Below are 18,069 nucleotides of genomic sequence, written 5' to 3'. Positions count from 1 at the left end.
TGACCTACATGTACTATTAAAGGAATACAGAGCAAGCATTCTACCACACATCGTTAAGGGTGGAATGACATGAATAAAGACGAGCAGGCCAAATTCGCAACCATGATTGATTTTTACTGTGGCCTCCATTATTTGGTTGGTCTTGCAGACTACTCAGCACTCGCTATCCAAGCCTGAGAAAGGATGATCTTTGGCGAAGACAAAGTGGGAGCTGAGGCAGTCAGTGGGGTCCATGTGGAGTCTGGTTGTGGCACAGTGCGTTAGGTGCAGACTGTCTGCAAGTCAGTACAGGACCGGGGTTGCGAGAAATCAGGGAAGCCCCTTCAATTCCGCTCATTCCTGCAGTAAAAAACATAACCTCTTTTCCGCTTGCACCATTCAAGGGGAACAGATTTAACATGGTGTTTCATAACGGTGCTGGTATTTTCTTTCTCTGACCATCTCAAAGAATTTTTTGAGGAGAGCAGGGAGGACAACCTACTTTTCAAAGCGGTGCATACGAACCTTGGCATGAGTCGATACCTTGCAGCAGTTCGAGCACTGGGGTTGATTGACAAGTTAGTAACGGGTCCATTGCGGCAGGTCCTTAATGATCAAGGCCATGTAGCCTTTTACCTGTTATGGTTAATATTTTAAATTCACAATAATGTAATTATTTCATTCTCAATATGTCTGTCTGTGCAATATCTTTTATCAGTCTTTCACCTTTACTCTTATTTTACCTCATTATTTTAATGTAATCTTTATGTTTTTTTTCGTTGAGATGTCTTTTATTGATGCCTTAAATTTTAGGATTAGTAATTTTTAATTAATATTATAGGCAATTTTGATTAATGAATTAATCTGATTTTTAGAATTTATGACATTTATTTTCCTTATAATGTTTGTATGTATAGAATGGTATCATGCTATAATTATCTGTATACTGTCTTTTAACTTGAAATGTAATATGTTAGACAATTATTGTATTTGTAAGCATGCTAAAATTTCAGCAAATTGGCCGCCATGTATGCAGTTGAACTTGTCAAATTGTAAAATAAACACCATTATTGAATTGAATTAAATAAAGTGGGCACGTGATGCGAGTAAATTCATATGTGGTGAAGATGTTCTGTTTGAAGGCAGACATGACCCTTCAGATCCCATATTCATTGAACTGGTCACCCGGCTCACCCTAATACCGACTTTGATCCAATGACAGAGCAGGAATTGGAAATGCTCTGTTACCTTTTGCCAGGTAACTGAGAAAATGCTTCAAGATCACCTGCCGTCAGGAAAGCATGCAGAAATGGAAGAGGAGGAAGTCAGAGAGACCAGAAGCGTGCCAAACACCAATGTAGGAGTGGAGCGCGATTTTGGAATGTTGGATCGACTGATTCACATGAAGCTGGCTGCTGGTATGATGGCGATAGAAAGCATCATTATTTGCGTAAGAAACAAGACAAGTGAATGGCGGAAGGGACTTTCTGTGACAAGTTGATGGAGTATGCTCGAAAGAGTGTGAATAATCAGAGAGATGAATATGCCAAGCGCGTGAAGCAGCTGTGGGAGGACAGAGCAACGAAAAGAAAGTCAACAGACTCGAACATATATGACGACGGACAATGACTGCAACTGGAACGCAGACTGATGTGTCAATGATGTACGTGGACGAGACGGAAGACACAGGGATGCAGACTGACGTGTCCTGGACGGCCATTGACGAGAAAGGTACACAGACTGACGTGACCATGACGGACATCGACGAGACAGGGACGCAGACGGAAATGACAATGGACGAGTTAGCACAGATCATCAGAGGTTCCTCTAATAAATATTGAATGACATTACATTAAGTATTTAATATCTGATCATGTTTATATTAATAATTTTCATCAATTTTTTTTGATTAACTTTATCATTTGGAATAATTTAGTTATAATTCTGTTTGATCTTGAATGTCATTACATATATTGACCGCCATCTTCCTTTTCCTTTCCCTTCTCTCTATCTCACTCTCTTTTTCCCTTCCCCCTTTCTCCTTTTCTCTTTCGTCTTTCTATTCCGTTTTTGCTTTCTCTTGCTTCTCATTTTAGATCAGACCATGATATGAATTTTTATGTTGCAATATTACAATCTTTAAAAGCATGATGTTAAACAGTCATTTCCTAATTCATCCTAAATAAATATGTTGCATCAAAAATTAATAAAGAAAAATGCCACTTGTGGTAACAATATCAAATTGAGTTGGTATAGAAAACAATCAAATGACCATGTACAGGAATAAAAAAGTATGTGCCAAAAGATTCTGGACAAAATTGTGTAATTGCTGAGAAATAAGCAAAACCAGCATGAGATTCAAGCCATATTTCGAGTACTTTCCCAAACAATAATAATACACTGTCCCATGTGGTTATCTATGTTGGCAATGTACAGTGTAATTGTTTTTCATCTGGGAGTTTAGGATTTCACACAGTTCAATTCATGCAACTGTGCCATATCTAGACTCGTGATGATAAGTCAGAGCTGCAAAGTAGTACTTATTATCAGTATTAAGTCCTGAAAATTAGAAAAATACTGATGATTTCATGCAAAATACTGTTTTTCCGAAACTTAAGTTTTACTTGTCCTATTACATCTATTTCTTTGGAAACACCGATTTATTTTAGCAAGATACTCATTTGCAGCTATTAAATTACTGAAATGTTCTTGTTCAGGTTGTCTCCTATTTGTATTGACAATTCATATTGGTTTTACACACTTTCTCGTGAAATCAGTGTTTACTGAAAACTTATCTTCAACTCATGATAAACTTGCCTGTGGAAATGCTGCTCTGTAATAATTATTGAAGTTCTTCCTCCAGTTCAACCCAAGATGATTAACTTAATTGAACCTCCTACAGAAGTCTGCTATGAATCAGTTGTTTAATATATTTCAATTTTCATCAATAAACTGCTTGGCTTTAAGTGTGAATAGGCAGTCTAGCTGTACATACAAGAATGTCACCCCCTCCCCCCCTCACACACACCTTGATAAAGAAAAATGACTACTACCCCCTGTGCCGCACAGGTAATTGCTGCTACAGTGCTAGTTGGATATAATTATGGAGAAGTGAGGGAGGAAAGAATAAAAGAAATTTATAAAACAAGTACTTCTGGTAAAAAAGGCCCATAAACCCATAAAGAGATGAGACATTGTCTATTCAACTACTTTAAAGGTCAAGTGACCACCGCAGAAAAAAAATCATAATGGTGAAAATTTCATTCAATCGAATTTGAAATAAGAAAGTTATGATATACACGTAGTTACATGTATATGCACAACTCAGTGATAAGCAAATAAGAGAGTTGATGATGTCCCTCATTTACTAAATAAATATTGAGTGATGTCATCATTCCCCGTTTACTGACCGACCAGGATGTGCATATAACTATTTTGTGAAAATTAATCAAATTTTTGAAATGTTTCATAAGAAATTATGAATGGTAAAAAACGTGTTTATTACGTTCAGCAAAAAAAAAACACGATACAAAACTAAGATGTTACTAAACATGCTAAATCATTTATTTTTATTTTACTTTCATGACAATTATTTTTTTTTGGCTGAGATTAATATTAATCATTGAAAATTAACTGATGGATCAGTTGTGCTAACTTGAGATAAGTGATGAATGAAACAAAAAAAATCTGCAGTAACAAAATAGCTAATTGCATTTAAGATATAGATTAGGCCTAATAGCTTACAAATCCATCACAATCATTACAAATGAAGATAAGTTCATTAAAAGATTATGGAAAGTCCACACGAAGAGGCCCCTATGGCATGTTAAAGCAATAATGTAGTCTCGACTCCTTAACCCCAAAATTAAACATATATATTTTTTTGTATTCTTAAAGCTAATATTCTTATATAAAATTCCACAAAGTTATCAACTTTAAATATGACCAACGTTTATGATTCATAACAAAAATGGCCGATCGAGACGGGGGTAGAAGGAGAGAACTTTTCGTTTTTTGAGGTTCCAGTCTGTGCCCAGATGTCAGGAAACTGCCACTCGCTAGACCTTCATCCATATAATCGTGGTAAGTGCATAATTTCTGTTTTCACAATTCATTTGGAGAAATATTTAGACCATAATTCACCCTAGTCCCGTGAGTATGGTAAAATACACGGTAAGCTCCTGGGTTAGTTCAGGTGATGATGAAGACTAAATAATTTTCCAATACCGTACTATCGATATTACAGGGCTCAACACTCGCGCCGGTCCGACGGTCCCAGACCGGTAAAAATCACTGTCGGGCCAGTAGATTTTCAGAAATAGCAAGATTTACTGGTCCGACATGACCAGTAAAAAATATCATTGTCGGGCCAGTAATTTTTCCAAAAATAGCAAGATTTATGGGTCCGACATAAACAGTAATAAAAACTATTGTTGGGCCAGTAACTTTTTCAGAAATGGTCAAATTCGCTAGTCCAACATAAACATGAAAAATATTCCATGACTCAAATTGCGAACCATTTTCCTCCCGTTAAATTCTGGCATTCACACACAGAATGAATCGCATGCAATTTTTAATAGGGTAACATACAGTGTACACATGGCTAGCCAGCCACACAGCCCACATGGTAAATTTCCTACTGGCTGCACGAACGAAGCTTGGCTAACCTCTGGCAGAAATCTCTCACAGAACTGTCAAAATTCACATTTCACACTAATGAAAAGCTCTTATAATGTCCATATTTCCTAAAAATTTGCCAAAATTGGGGTAACTCTGTCATTTGTAAGCAGTAAAAGGATAAATTTTCACTTCTGTTTTAGTTCAAAGAGATCGGGTTTCGGGTGATATCGTCTGAATACATGATAGCATTTGAATACATGATATGCATTTGTGTGTGTGTTGATACACTTGGTTTCTTTCGTAGCTAGTACTAGTATATTTTAATTGAGCCAAAAAGAAACTGATAATTTATTTATGATGATATTAATAGCTTTCTTCCTTTGTTTTCTTTCAATCTTTCTTTCCTTCTTTCTTTTCAATCTTTCTTTGTTTCTTCCCTCTCTTCTTTTACCGTCTTTCTTTTTTAATTTTCCCTTTTTCTTTGTCTTTCGTTCTTTCATTCTTTCTGTCCTGTTAATATTTTTCTCTATTTCTAATGCTCTTTCTTTTTCTTTCTTTTTTGATTTCCTTCTTTCTTTAATTCTTGAGTCCATCCATCCTATATTTATCTCTTCTTTCTTTCTTCATTTCCTTCCTTCTTTTCCCCTTTCTTTCCTTCATTCTTTGTTACTTTCTTTCTTTCCTCATTCCATCCATCCTTTCTTTACCCTTTCTTGTTTTTATTCCTATTTTCAGCCCTTTCTCTCTTTCATTCCTTCCTTTCTTCTTTGTCTTTTGTTTTCTTTTTCCCCCTTTGTTCCATCTATCCTTTTACCTTTTCTTTCTTCTTTTTATTTACTGCTTGCTTCCTTTCCTTTCTTTCTTTGAAGTTTGGTCTTTCTTTTTTGTTCTTCCTTTCATTTATTCTTTTACATTTTCTTTCTTTTTTTTATATTGCTTGCTTGCTTCCTTCCTTCTTTATTCCTTCCCAACATTCTTTTTTCCTTCTATCATTTTCCCTTTTCTTGATTTCTTCCTTCTTTCAATCCTTTCTTTCTGTTTTCCTTCTTTCCATCTCTCCTTTTATCCTTTCTTTCTTTTTTTATTCCTTCTTTCCTTCTTTCTTTCATTGATTTGTCTTTTGTTCTTTCTTTCTATATTGCTTGCTTCATTTCTTTCCTTCTTTCTTTCATTCTTTTTTTCTTTTGTTCTCTCTTTCCTTCCTTTCCTTCTTTGGTTTTTTTTTTCCTTCCTTCACATTTTTTCTTTACTTTTTTCTTCCTTTGTTTCTTTTATTTTTTCTTTTTTCCTTCTTTCCATCTCTCCTTTTACCCTTTCTTTCTTGTTTTATTGCTTCTTTCCTTCTTTCTTTGTCTTTTTTCATTACTTTCTGTCTTTTTTCTTTCTTTATTGCTTGCATCATTTCTTTCCTTCTTTTTTTTTTCTTTCTTTCTTTTTTTTCTTTAGTTCTTTCTTTATTTTTGTTCTTTCTTTCCTTCCTTTCCTTCTTTCTTTCTTTAGTTCTTTCGTTTTTTCCTTCCTTCACATCTATCCTTTCCTTACCTTTGCTTTTTTCTTCCTTCCTTCCTTTCTTTTATTCTTTCTTCCTTTCTTTCTTTTTGTCTTTCATTCATTCATTCCTTCATTTTTTTTTTTGGGGGGGGGGGGGTAACAAGAAAGGACAGCAAAATAAACTCACGCCTTTTTTTTAATGTTTTCTTTATTTTTGGGGACCAGTAGATTTTAGGTTCGGACCAGTAAAAAATTGAAAAACTGGGTATCTACTGGTCCGACATGAATAGGTTGGACCAGTAGAAAAAAAGGGTTAGTGTGGAGCCTGGATATTATTATCAAACGATGTTGCGGAATTGGAAGACAAAATTGCCATCATGAAACGGAAAGCGCTGATTTGTCGCTAATCTTCCTATCTCGGAAGAATGGTCCTACTCCTAGGAGTAGGACGTTCCAAAGTATCGCTCATCTCGTCATGCAACAGGCCCCAGGGCTCCGGCGCGGCCCGCAAAGCGTGCCGGAGCTGAGCTCCCGAGGTAGTCACGACCACGTTGATGACTTGATCCGCGTGCACTGCATGCACTTGCAGTCACTGCACAGCTCAGCGCGATATGTAAGCAAAAGTAAAAAGAAAACATAGCCTAGGCATAACAAAACAGACGACAATGTCATGCACCTGTCCTGTGATCCTCTAACTTAGTTACCATCATCTCCACATAGATATACCAGTACTCGTATATTTAATATATTTACCAAAATTTAGCTCCCGGAATTTTTTCAAGATGAAATCGAGACACCGCCTGCCGAACGTTGTGATTACGCAATATCATTTACAATAAAAATTACTTTGCGTGAACTATAGAGGGCGCGCTCCATTTTTGGGGGGAGGGGGCACTGAACTGTTCAGTGGAAGGGGGTAGGTGTCACGCGCGTAAAACATTCCCCAAAGACTTGTGACTGTGTTAAAATGGCACTTAAGAAAAATTTATAAAAAATAAATGTGAAATTAGAGGGTCGAATGTTTACTACCTTTAGATAGGATATATATCTGACATTCCACATCTGACCAGAGAAGGGTATTGTAGCAAGCTCATTTTAAAAATAAATCGCCATTTATGAAGATAACTAATTATGATGGGATCAAATTCATCAACTGAAACAGTAAAATAGCCCCAATTCTTCCGCCAGTCAAAAAATAGTTCCAAATCATTGATATATCTTCCCAATTTGGGCAAAGGAAGTTCATTAGTTACCATTTCTAGAATCAGTGTTAGATTTTGATTCATATTCATACACTTTTGTCAATCAGCAATACCATGCAAATTGAAAAAATTCGAATGGGGTTGGGTCGAACGAATATTTTTAGCCCTCCTGAAGTAATTAGACTCGTGGCACCGGTAGTGGGTGGTGTCATTTATATTTTATTACCATATTGTTCTTCTCCTCGTCCTCCTTCCTCTTTTTTTCCTTTCCTTTCCCCTTTCCCTTCCCCTTCTCCTTATATACCGAGGTCTTTTACCTGACTGCTAAGAAAGCACGAATACCTGTGAGCAAGCAACCGGGGGACCAACGGCTTAAGGTCCTCTCCGAGGTACCTGATAATGAGGATAAATGCCTTACCAAAGGGTACTAGCTATAATGAATATTCATGAAGACATGCATAGAACTGTTTCACAGGAATAATGCAAATCTTTAAATTTCAATAACTTTATTTGTTATCCGATTTTTATCAAATTTTCAGCATTTTGCTTTGTGAATTTTACTCTATTTATTGAGATATAAATATCTACAGCCTGGACCATCCCTTTAAGTGCTGTCCAACATGTAAGAAAAGTGTGAAGATGATATGGAACTCACTCAATGAATAGTGCAAGCCCGGGGGGGGGGCACTTACATTGACGAGTGGATACCATGCGCCACCAAAAAACACGTAAAAGGGATGTCTTTATTCAAGATAGGGCACGTTACGTACGCAACGTAATAAGGGTGTCAAAAACACTAAAATAATGAAAAAGGTATCTATTTCGCTCCGAAAGTTACGTGTTTAGGGTCGAATTTGTGAAAGTATAAAAAATTAAGACCAAAATGTTTTATAAAAGATGTACTTTTTACCCCAACAGCCAACACTACGTGTTTAGAGTACGATTTGCGTGAGATGTGGGAGGTGGGGCGGTACTAAACCCAATGATGTACTAGGTAAAGGTAAAACCGACGACCGACGTCAGGGACAAAACACTTAAAATATCGTTGTACTTGTTTAGGGGTTTAATTCAGGGAATACTTGCCAAGAGTATCGCTTTGTTTCCAATACTTGTTAAAGGGATGGTCCAGGCTGGAGATATTCATATCTCAATAAACAAAGTAAAATTCACAAAGCAAAATGCTGAAAATTTGATCAAATCGGATAACAAATAACAGCTTGGCTGATGATTTCATATCCCCACTTGTTCTTTTGTATTTTATCATATGAAATTAGGTTTATTTAAAAAATTTCTACGAAGAACTAAAACAATTGGACTGACAACTGATGAGGTGCATTACTTATTTACTGCCGCAACTTATTTCATCATAATGGAGACACATCATTTTATACACATGTTTGAAAAATGAAAAATTTATGATTTCATGTAATAACATAAGAAAAAGGAAAGTGGGGATGTGACATCATCAGCCCACCTAATGAATATTCATGACGATGTGCATGTAACTGTTTTCACAAAATATTGGTAAACTTTAAAATTTGTACATTATCAGATTTTGATGAATTTTCAGTATTTTGCTCTGTGAATTTTACTCTATTTGTTTACATAAAGATATTTTGGTTTGTATATAGCATGCATGCCTTACGTTAATAGTCTTGTTGATTAGTGAGCTCCGTTTTGAGTGTGGGGCAAGATTTTTGATACCTTTAAGCTCTCACTTTTTCATTCTTTCGTGTTTCATAGGTTTAATATCAATTTATGCTGTATAATGCTCACGTTGTCATGTTGTGGTACTTAACGGGATACTTAAAACAGATGACGTAAAATAGGACAAACCAACACTAAAACTTTCATCAGAATTGGACACAAAATAAGAAAATCACAACCTCATCACATTTTAAAGTTTGAAAGTCGGGGTAACAGTTCTATGCATGCATGTTTTCATGATGTCATATCCCCATTTTACTTTTATAATTATTTCATGAAATAATATGTATTCAAATTCTATCCACCAAGAATTGAAAATATTGCATTGACAACTGATTTAATGTGGAAGATAATCATTGCTGAAACTTATTTTGCAACAAGGGAGAAATACACACATGAAATGAAAATAATTATGATGTCATTAATAACATTAGAAAAAGAAAGGTGGGAACATAACATCATGAGCCCACCTATTGAATATTCATGACAGTGTGCATACTGTTTTCACAAAATATTGTTATCAGATTGTGATGACACTTTCAGCGTTCTGCTGGGTGAGTTTTACTCTATCTTTACGGATCTGATTATTTTCAGCCCGGAATACCCTCTTTATGTTTTTATTATTTGGTCTATCATTCTATACTATTTGTAAGTTGTTGGTTTTTTTTTTAACTCTACAAACTCCGATTTTAGTAGCCTCCTACATTGCCAACCTGTTTGTATAATAACCTTGTCCCTTTAGTTAACGCACAATTTTTCTGTGTCTATTGATGATATCAAAAATAATGTACGAAGCCAAATATTTTCTTGTAATCTGTGGAAATGGAAATAAACGAAGTGAAGTGGAAATATTTATGATAACAATATATAATCAAAAATTACTTTTGTCTACTCTAGCCAAGTTTTCCTTTGAAGTTATAGGCGTGATGAAATCCCTCTTTACCCCTTTCTTTTTTATTTATTTATTTTTTAATTCCTTTTGAATTTAGATCAAGAAAAAATTAATAAGTATGTTCATTTCCTTTTCGTTATATAACTTTCATCCTCTTCCTGTAATTTTTCTCACTTGTTTAACAATAACTTTGGTTCGGATTAAATAATAGCTTCTTAAAAAACACAATCACATACAAACATATAATTATACACAAATTGCAAATAATAACATGACTATAAGTAGTATGAAATAACCAGTCCAGCCAAATCACAGACAAATGTACAGGACATAACAGCCATGACAGAAAGCAATCATACTCCGTCTGACACCCAACAACCCCACCCCCATGACTGGCATACATCATGCAGTGGCGGCCGCACAGAAGCGTTGTTAGCGTAACAGAACGTTAAAGGAGAATGAAACCCTTGAAACCAGCTGAATCCATAACAAAGAGAAAAATCAAAGAAACATATTGTTGAAAGTTTGAGGAAGATTGAATGAATAATAAGAAAGTTATGAGCATTTGAATATTGAGATCACTAATGCCATGTAGATCCTCCCATTGGCAATGCAACCAAGATCTGGGATGTCACACACGTACAACTCCCTCATTACTTTAGTACTAATTTCACTTATATTCTCACTTTTATAGAGTCTATCACAAGGTGAGGTGTTCTCTTTATGAGAGGACAAGTACAGAGGTTTCACAACATTATATCATTGATGAATCGTTTGTCATATGATTAGAATGAGCAAAAAGAGATGTTTTGGGGTATATTTTCAGTGTCCAAAAGGGGAGAGTTGTTCATCTGTGACATCATAGATCTTGGTCGCATTGCCAATGGATAGATCTCCATAGCATTAGTGATCTCGACATTCAAATGCTCATAACTCTTCTATTGCTAGTCCTATTTTACTCAAACTTTTGTTGATCTTATTCTTTGATTTTTCTTCTTTCACAAAAGCTAACTTGCTCCAAGAGTTTCATTCTCCTTTAACAGTATAGGGCCAGTCACATCTTTCACGGGCGACCACCGCCTAGACACATGATTGTTTTCACTAACAGGGCGCTAAAAGTAGGCCTACCGGTATCGATAAACTCACAGAAGCTTAGTCGAATTCCTAATAATCTAACAATAACAGTGGCGCTAATGTTAATACACATCACTAACAGTGCCAAGGGCTCCAATAGTGACGATGTTAGTGAATAATTTCTCCCTTAAAAAATTGTCTCCCTTTCTTATAACAAGTAATATGAAATATACCTCGACCGAATTAAAGGGGTATTCCGGGCCCACACAACAAATATGTGAAAGGGATAAATGGAGTAAAATTAGATGAGCAAATTGCTGAAAATTTCATCAAAATCTGATAAAAAGTAACAAAATTCTTGAATATTAATAATTTAACACTTTTTTTTGCAAAAGATATTACTGAGCAGCATGTGGCCATGAATATGCAATAAATGGAACGATGATGCCATATCCTGTAGCTCTTTCCCCTTTTTCTGATTTTATTGAAATGAACTCGTTATTGTCTCAAAATGTGTGTATGTCGCCCGAGTATTAAACAAAATGATGATCTTTGAAGCAATATTCTGGGTGGACAAAATTTAAATAAACCTAATTTTGTATAAATTTCAACGAAATATGGCCTAATGCAAAATTTAAAGATTTTTTGTATTCATTTCCAATTTTTAGTAATTTGTCAGTGTTTTGTTTGTCTCACTTTACTGTTCAAACCGTATTATTTTCTTCAACCTGCAGTACCCCTTTAAGAAGGTGCCAGGTGAAAATGGCAGAGGTAAAAATGGCAGAAGTAAAAATAACAGAGGTAATAATGGCAGAGGTAAAAATGGCAGAGGTGAAGATGGCAGAGGTAAAAATGGCAGAAGTAAAAATGGCAGAGGTAATAATGGCAGAGGTAATAATGGCAGAGGTAAAAATGGCAGAAGAAAAAATGGCAGAGGTAATAATGGCAGAGGAAATATTGGCAGAGGTAAAAAATCATCGTGGTCTCTCAAAATGAGAATGCACTGATCTCGACAATCATCCAAAAGTTTTGATGGGCTAAGTTTGGGACACAGACACAGCTGGCAACGACACACAAAAATAATAAATATAACGGTTTGAGATAGAATGTTGAATTCACTTCATTATGTCAATGATAAAACAACAAAACCGCTGTAAAACTCCAAAATAACTCGAAGAGAAATGTCCAACTTGTCACATCTGTATGATAATAGCACCTCTCCTTAGGGTGAAATAGATCTATAGGTCGATCCGTGCATGGCAGGGCATCGTAATGCAAGTCTAAAAAAGTATAAAGTAGCTTAAAATTTTTGAAATATCAAGATTACTTTGGACAATAATCAAAGCCTTGAAAAAATGTGCACTACTTTCGAAATTTCTAAGACTTGAACTGGGGAAATGTTAGTTCTGATAGTCTGCAAAAAAAGGGGTGGACGCTGCATTTTTTAGTACAAATGTCCCACTTGGCACAAATGTTCCTTGAGTCAAAAGAAAAGGATTCATCCAAAGAGACACGCTGTATCTATGCAAATAAGCAAGTAATTTGCATAAATTTGCATATTAGGTCGATACAGTGAAAATAAGTATTTAAGAATATATATTTAATCAGAACTGCCCTAAAATTGAAAATAAAGACTTAGGGTAAGAAAGGGAAGAAAATTGACATAAAATGATTGGGATATCCTTGATTATTATTACCTAATTTACATGAATTATGCAAATTATAATTTAAAACAGAGTATTTTTTCATGAATCCTAAACTGTTTTATAAATAACAGCAATTAATACACAATGTCAACATTCTACATGAAAGAGAATATATTAGCGAAAACATCGATATGCTTCATGACAGTATTAGTGTCTTAATTTGCTTAGAAAGAGGGCAAATATGTCAAAATGTATGACGTGATATTGCGCTAAAACGAGACCAAAACAACCTCTATGTCACAGTCACACTCACGAATCGGACAATAAGCGATCAATGGTATGTCATTCGAGATAACACAATCTCAACACAATAGCTTCCATCGGCTTCTCGTATCGCTTTTGTTGGTGTGTCTGCCACACCGTAATCTATGGTATATACGGGCAAAATGCATTTCGGTATCGGTAAAACACTATTAATTTTGTTTTATTTGTTTCTAATTTGTTTCTCTTGGAAAATTTACAGGAGACATTGCTTTGCAGGTTACTGCTTTAATGATGCTCTGGCACATGAATCATGACGAATGTACCCCACCTCAATCCATATTTTAACTTTGTTAAAATATATATCTTTTGGAGATCCCGAAGTGGCAAAACTGCATTCCCCCGCGGCATTCCCGCTACTTTACAAAACCAGTTTGACTTGTATTATCGACTTGAAAAAGACAGATGTATGAGACATCAGTTAACTTGTTTCCTGAAGATAGTTTTTTTTTGTTTATTTAAGCCTACGTCCACGGGAGCCCTCCGAATTTACCCCATCCCCTCTCTGTATTTCGACACTAAATAAAAAAATATCGTGTTTTAAAGCCACCGGCAAGGCAAATTGCGTTATTGGTATAACAAAGCAACTTTTATATCTATATTTCATATTTATCTATATTATTATTATAATTGTTCTGCAGTTTGTAATAATGCTCTAGCACAGTAAAGGCTATAACCCAACAGGAGCATGCCTAGGATACCCTTTCCCCTTTTGGTTTTATGTATTCAAAAATAGTTTATTGTCTTTAGAACTCTTAAAAGATTACTTTTGTTTGTATTGATATCTTGGAATAGATTGAGGAGAAAACACTCTACAATTGACATGTAGAAGAGCTGTGGTACATTGAAGAAAAGCCACACGTAAGCTCTAAAATACTCAAACCCCTTTATTGATTCCACTCTATGTTAAATTTAAATATTTTTAGAGCCCATTCGGAAGAAAGATACATTTCTACTACACACAGTAAAGCCTCTTTACTTTCTCCTCTTGAAAAAAAAACATAGAAGGCATTGTTTTATATGGCATAAAATAAGTTCGTGTACATGACAGTGGCCTGTCGAAGTGTGCCCAACCCTTTATTTTGTTTTGACAATATATAATTAGAATATCGTCTAAATGAAGCCCTCATCTGGAAAAGGGCACTTATTAAAGGCAGCATTTACATTATATAGAGGAGGCCCTGGCACTGGGAAGAGGGGGCTGAAGCACCCGCAAGATTTTCCGGAAGGGGGGGGGGGTGTGCTGCGTGTGTTATTCTCCATAGACAGCACCCCCTGGAATTCCGGCAGATGTGACAAAACGAAAAAAAAACGAAACGTTACCAAAAAAACTTCATTTTGTAGTGCAATCCTTTTTGTTATTTTGCTTGTTAAATTTCTTGATGTAAATTTGAAAAGCAAAAAAGGTTCAATGTAAAATGTTGGTCCCAAGATATTTAACAAGCTTCAGCCCCCTCTTCCCAGTGCCAGGGCCTCTTCTATATAATGTAGATGCTGCCTTTAATAAGTGCCCTTTTCCAGATGAGGGCTTCATTTAGACGATATTCTAAATATATATTGTCAAAACAAAATAAACGGTTGGGCAACTTCGACAGGCCACCGTCACGTACACGAACTTATTTCATGAGATATAAAACAATGCCTTCTATGTTTGTTTTTTTGTTTTTTCACGAGGAGAACGCAAAGAGGCTTTACTGTGTGTAGTAGAAATGCACCTGTCTTCCGATTGGGCTCTAAAAATATTTAAATTTAACATAGAGTGGAATCAATTAAGGGCTGTGTGGCTTTTCTTCAATGTACCACAGCTCCTCTACATGTCAGTTGTAGAGTATTTTCTCCTCAATCTATATTCCAAGATATCAATACAAACAAAAGTAATCTTGTAAGAGTTCTAAAGACAATAAACTATTTTTAATACATAAAACCAAAAAGGGAAAGGGTATCCTAGGCATGCTCCTGTTGGGTTATAGCCTTTACTGTGCTAGAGCACTATTACAAACTGCAGAAAAATAATAATAATAATATTAATAATAATTCAAAATTCAAATTCAAATTTATTTATTTCACTTCCATCAAACAAAAACAAATTGTATACCATATATAAACATAAATATTTGTATCCGTTGCAAAAAAAAAATATGATACATATATTGTGAAAAAACACTTAGACAATTTGGGCAACATATTGTAGGTTTTAAATATGTATACTATTTTTCAATAGAAATTAAATTAAGATGGAAATGGAGGGACCCACTAAAAAGCAATGCTTGTACAATGTGGGCCATAATTATAATAATATCAATAATGATGAATGTAAATATAAAAATATAGATATAAAAGTTGCTTTATTATACAAAAAAACGCAAATTGCCTTGCCGATGGCTTAAAAACACGATATTTTTTTAATTTAAAGTCGAAATACGGAAAGGGGATGGGGTAAATTCGGAGGGCTCCCGTGGGCGTAGGCTTAAATAAACCAAACAAAAATTTCTTCAGGAAACATGTTGACTGATGTCTCATACATCTGTCTTTTCCAAGTCGATTATACAAGTCAAACTGGTTTGTAAAGTGGCGGGAATGCCGGGGGTGGGGGATGCAGTTTTGCCACTTCGGGGTCTTTAAAAGATATATATTTTAACAAAGTTAAAATATGGATTGAGGTAGGGTACATTCGTCATGATTCATGTGCCAGAGTTTCATTAAAGCAGTTACCTGCATAGCAATGTCTCCTGTAAATTTTCCAAGAGAAACAAATTAGAAACAAATAAAACAAAATTAATAGTGTTTTACCGATACCGAAATGCATTTTGTCCGTATGTATCATAGATTACTGTGTGGCAGACACACCAACAAAAGCGATACGAGAAGCCGATGGAAGCTATTGTGTTGGGATTGTGTTATCTCGAATGACATACCATTGATCGCTTATTGTCCGATTCGTGAGTGTGACTGTGACATAGAGGTTGTTTTGGTCTCGTTTTAGCGCAATATCACGCCATACATTTTGACATATTTGCCCTCTTTCTAAGCAAATTAAGACACTAATACTGTCATGAAGCATATCGATGTTTTCGCTAATATATTCTCTTTCATGTAGAATGTTGACATTGTGTATTAGTTGCTGTTTTTTTTTAACAGTTCAGTATTCATGAAACAATTATGATATGTCATAGCATAAAAAGGAAAATGAGGTATATGTGACATCATTTACCCATCTAATGAATATTCATGACAACTTGCATATAACTGTTTTCACGATAAATTATATTGCTAAACTTTTAAATTATTTAATAACTTCGCTATTTGTCATCAGATTTTGATGAAATTTTCTGCATTTTGCTAAGTGAATTTTACCCTATTTATTTAGATGTAAATATTTTTTTTTGCCCGGAGCATCCATTTAAGAAGAAGAAAAAACCTGGAAATATATAGGAGGAGAAGAAGGAAGAGAAAGTATGGGAAGGAGAAGCAGAAGGATAAGAAAAGGGAGAATTAGAAGAAGAAAAAGAAGGAGAAGCTGAAGGAGAAGCCGAAGAAGAAGAAGAATAGGAGAATACTATAGAAGAAGAATAATAATAAAAAGAAGAAGAATAAAAAGGAGAAGAGGAGGAGGAGGAGGAGGAAGAAGAAGTAGAAGAAGTGGAGGAGGAGGAAGAAGACTAGGAGAAGAGGAATAATGAAAAGGAGAAGAAGAAAACACACATACTGGTCTATTTCTTTTTACTATCATGATATTCATTATAGAAGTCAAGATGAAGAAGTAGAAGGAGGAGGAGAAAAAGAAGAAGAGGAAGAGGGGGAGGAGGAGGAAGAAGAAGAAGAAAAGAATAAAAAGAAAAAAAAAGAAGAAGAAGAAGAATAGGAGAATACTAGGAGAAGAAGAATAATAAGAAAAAGAAGAATAAAAGGGAGAAGAAGAAGAAGAGGAGGAGGAGGAAGAAGAAGAATACAAATGCGAAGAAGAAGAAGAGGAGGAGCAAGAAGTAGCTAGAAGAAGAAGTGGAGGAGGAGGAAGATGAAAAAGTAGAATTTGAAGAGGAGCCGAGGAAGAAGAAGCCTATAGGTGGGCAGATGATGTCATATCCCCACTTGTTCTTTTGTATTTTATTATATGAAATTAGGTTTATTCAAACATTTTCTATATACCAAGAACTAAAACAATCGGATTTATTGCCGCAACTTATTTCGTAATAATTTAGACACATCATTTACACATGTATGAAGAAATGAAACAATTATGATTCCCTGTAATAACATAAGAAACAGGAAAGTGGGATGTGACATCATCAGCCAACCTAATGAATATTAATGACGATGAGCATATAACTGCTTTCACAAAATATTGATAAACTTTAAAATTATATAACTTTGTTATTTCTTATCCGATTTTGATGAAATTGTCAGCATTTTGCTCTTTTAATTTTACTCTATTCATTTAGATATAAATATTTCCAGCCCCGACCATCCCTTTAAAAGGTTTAATTTCAGTTCAGTATAATGAAAATTAAGGTCGCGTTATGCGCTCGCATTAATGTCTACTGGGATACGCAGCTTGTTCTTTATCGAAAAAAACGTTTTAGGCCTACAACGTCAAGTTTTGATCAAAAATATCAAAAATTTGTTGAACAAGATACCCTTTGCTTTTTTAATTTCAAGAAGTGCAAAGAATGTCCCGTTTTTAAGTATAGATCTAAAAAAATCAGGTTGTGCTTTGCACTTGCAATAATTGTTTATCGAGATACCTATATTTTGATCGTAATGAATGAAAAAGTGCTTAGAATGTCCAGTTGTCAGGTCATAATTACAAACAAATAATTCAGCTCGCGCCATATGCGCACTCGCATTGTTTCATTAGATACCCAATATGTTTATGATTGAAAAAAGTGCTTAGTCTATCCAGTTTTCATACCCATCCTGTTCAAATTTACATTGCTTAGAATATCCTGTTTTTACGTCTAAATATATCTATGTATAATATTACAAGTCATGTATATAAATGAGTCGCGCTTCGCGCTCTATAAGCGTTTTCTTTCATAAAAACGTACATAAACTGTCAAAAGTTTTCAGCTCGCGCTTCGCGCTCACATTGTTTAGTTAGATACCTATCCTGTTCATGATTAGGAAGTCTGTTTTTCTC

At 35.0% G+C, this 18,069-nt stretch overlaps 1 protein-coding gene across 3 annotated transcripts in view; it reads right to left on the bottom strand.

Moving 5' to 3' along the window:
• LOC129257386 (probable mitochondrial glutathione transporter SLC25A40) overlaps window positions 1-18,069 on the bottom strand; it is a 56,839-nt gene that overhangs the window by 34,312 nt on the left and 4,458 nt on the right. The gene's annotated exons all lie outside the window — the stretch shown is intronic.

Source organism: Lytechinus pictus, chromosome 3 (assembly GCF_037042905.1).
Source record: "Lytechinus pictus isolate F3 Inbred chromosome 3, Lp3.0, whole genome shotgun sequence".
Classification (NCBI taxonomy): domain Eukaryota; kingdom Metazoa; phylum Echinodermata; class Echinoidea; order Temnopleuroida; family Toxopneustidae; genus Lytechinus; species Lytechinus pictus.
The sequence above is the reverse complement of the archived record's forward strand: the minus strand, read 5'-3'. Positions and strand labels throughout refer to the sequence as shown.